The sequence below is a fragment of the Octopus bimaculoides genome, chromosome 19, assembly GCF_001194135.2.
Source record: "Octopus bimaculoides isolate UCB-OBI-ISO-001 chromosome 19, ASM119413v2, whole genome shotgun sequence".
Lineage (NCBI taxonomy): Eukaryota > Metazoa > Mollusca > Cephalopoda > Octopoda > Octopodidae > Octopus > Octopus bimaculoides.
In genome coordinates this window covers 52,918,006-52,921,080 of record NC_068999.1, presented here as the reverse complement: position 1 = coordinate 52,921,080, position 3,075 = coordinate 52,918,006, and the positions used below count along the sequence as shown (strand labels likewise).

At 39.6% G+C, this 3,075-nt stretch overlaps 1 long non-coding RNA gene across 1 annotated transcript in view; it reads right to left on the bottom strand.

The window, feature by feature from the left end:
• Positions 1 to 3,075, bottom strand: part of LOC128250109 (uncharacterized) — a 9,013-nt gene that overhangs the window by 1,169 nt on the left and 4,769 nt on the right. The window contains exon 2 of the long non-coding RNA XR_008266232.1: positions 2,629 to 2,967. This is a non-coding gene — a long non-coding RNA (uncharacterized LOC128250109). The remainder of the gene's footprint in view (positions 1 to 2,628; positions 2,968 to 3,075) is intronic.

The window sequence follows — 3,075 nt, the reverse complement described above, 5'->3', positions numbered from 1 at the left end:
TATATATATATATATATATATATATATATATATATATATATATGAACACACACATACATGCACACGCACACACACACGCACACACGCACAAACACGCGCGCACACGCTCGCGCACGCACACACAGAAACACACATACACGTACACATACACGCGTGCGCACGCAGTCATGGTGGAAAAGACACAAAAAAATATCTACTTAAGCTTCAGCGCTCTTCTTATGCCGCAAGAAATCGTTGTTACTAATGTAATATTAATGAAGACAACATCAACATCAGTAATGGTGCTGACGATGATGACGATGATGATAATGATGATAATGATGATGATGATGATGATGAAGAAGGTGGTGTAGTTGGCGGTTGTTATGTTGGTGTTGGTGTTGGTGATGCTGATGATGGTGCTGTGTTGGAGGAGGAAAATAGAGATACAGAACGAGTTTAGTTCGTTCCATGACTTAGCTTGTTTTACGATTTACTCGTTAAATAAATCAATTTTCCCCATTGAAATTAACTAAAATATAATTAATCCATTGCAGCCCCCACCCCAAAACCACCCCAAAATAATTTTTTAATGGTCTTAAAACAGAAAAGGTGCCGTTACAATTAAAATTACAATTATGAAAAAGAGAATGCATCAGAAATATGTAAACTGGTTTTATTAATTGAATTACCTTAAAGATGAGACGATTTGACGATAGAGCGGGGAGACGATGAAGACGATATAGAGGGGAGGTGGAAGATTACGGTTTGGAAGGAGGGTCTCCTTCCATTAAGACTTCATGAAGGACAATTTCTGGCGTTTTCTCTCGCCGCTTAATTAAGGCTTTTTGGACACACTTTCTTCACTTTTTACTCTTGCAGTTCGTTTCATTAGAAACATATCAAGAGAAGGCTGCTTTTTCCTGCCTTTCAAAATGTTACGAAAATGCGCCCGAGCACTATCATTAAATAAAGCAGCTGCACGACTTGTAGCTATATTTTCAGCATGATATTTTTCTACATATTCAGAAACATAGGTCCACTTTGCTAACATTGCCTTTATGTCACTCGGAGAGATAGCATTCTCCGCTACACTGTCCTCCGTTACACTTCCAGGCCATATCAATGATTTTCAGGCAGGTTACAATGTTATAGTGCTCTTTTCAAAACTGACGAAGGGTTAGATTTGTATTTTCAGTGACTTCAAAGCCCCGACGAAACTGGTGTTTGGTGTACAATTTCTTAAGATTAGAAATCACCTGGTCCATCGGCTGCAAGACAGGGGCGGTGTTGTGTGAAAGGTACATAATTTTATGAATTTAAATTCGTCCAGGATGTCATCTTCGAGGTTATGAAGGTGAGCAAGAGCATAGTCGAGGATGAGGAGGGTGTTGAGAGGAGATTTGTCTCCAGAAGATACTTTTTCACTGCTGGTCCGAAGACAAGGTTGACCCACTCGGAGAAGGATTACCTAGTGACCGAGGCTTTAAAGTTTGACCTCCTCATGATCTGCAGCAGCTTCTCCTTCAGGATTCTGTGCGACTTGAACGCTCGTGGGTTTTCGGAATGGTAGATAAGAATCGGCTTAATTTCCACTAGCGTTGGCACAAAATGTGGGAGCCTATCTTTCATAGACTTGTATATACATATATCGTCATCATCATCATCTGAGATCGTCTGTTCTCACCAAATTGAATACTGCGATACTGTGGATATCAGCTTTGCCTGCTTTTGTAACCCTTCATATACATCACTTCATTTTGCGTCTGCCCAATTCTTGACATTTTCCATTAACTCAGCTCCTCTTCTCTTCACATTAATTTCGTCTTCCATTAATAGTGTCTGGAAACCATGCTTTTTTTCATATCTAATTAAGTTTTCGCCATGTTTTAATTTTGTTTTGTTATTTTCCCTCTCTTTGATGGTGCCTAATTAATATTTTTTTAATCATTCCTGTTTTAATATACTTTATTTTTCATTCTTTTAAGCTTTGTCAGTCCTCAATGATCTTTTCAAAGATTTCCTGTATGCCCATATCTCAAAATCTTGCAATAAATTTGATAGTAGTTTAGTCAATGTCCATGTTTCTACTCCATAAATAGGGAGAGTGGTGGGAGAGAGGGAGAAAGAGAAAGAGAGAGAGAGAGAGACCATACGTATTTCATTAATCTTGTTCTGCTTTCGATATTAATGTTTATTATTTTTTTATCTATTTCCGTCACTGGACTATGGCCATGCCTGGGCGCCACCTGGCAAGGTATGGTCGAACAAATCAACTCCTCCAGTACCTATTTTTGATTACGTCTATTTATCCTATCGGACGAACTACCATTTATGAGGACGTAAACAAACCACCACCAGTTGTCAAGAAGTGAAGGGGAACAAACCCAAAACATACAGACATACACACGACGAACATATATGTGTATATATATATATATATATATATACACCACCGGTCTTCGTCTGTTGTTTTTTCGTGAATTCTCCCTATGTATATATATATGTGTGTGTGTATGTGTATGTGTGTGTGTGTGTGTGTGTGTGTGTGTGTGTGTGTGTGTGTGTGTGTGTGTGTGTATATACATATAATAAACACACATAGAGAGAGACAGAGACTGACAGATAGATAGATAAATAGATACATACACCAGGAGCTTGTATCAGTTTCCGTCTGCCACACCCACTCACAAGGCTCTGGTTGGCCCGAGGCTATAGTAGAAGACAGTTGCCCAAGATGTCATGCAGTGGGACTGAACCCGGAATCATATGGCTGGGAAACAAGCTTCTTACCACACAGCCACGCCTGCGCCTATATTGTTTACTGTGTTTGTCGTTTCTGTTGCTCCTTATATGTTTGTTGTATTTGCTGTTTTAGCGGTTCGGCAAAAGAGACCGATAGAATAAGTACTAGGCTTCCAAAGAATAAATTCTGGGGTCGATTTGCTCGACTAAAGGCGGTGCTCCAGCATGGCCGCAGTCAAATGACTGAAACAAGTAAAAGAGTAAAAGAGTAAAAAAAGAGAGTAATAACAACAACAGAATTGATTCGACGACGGCGACTACCACCACCACCACCACCACCACCACTACCAC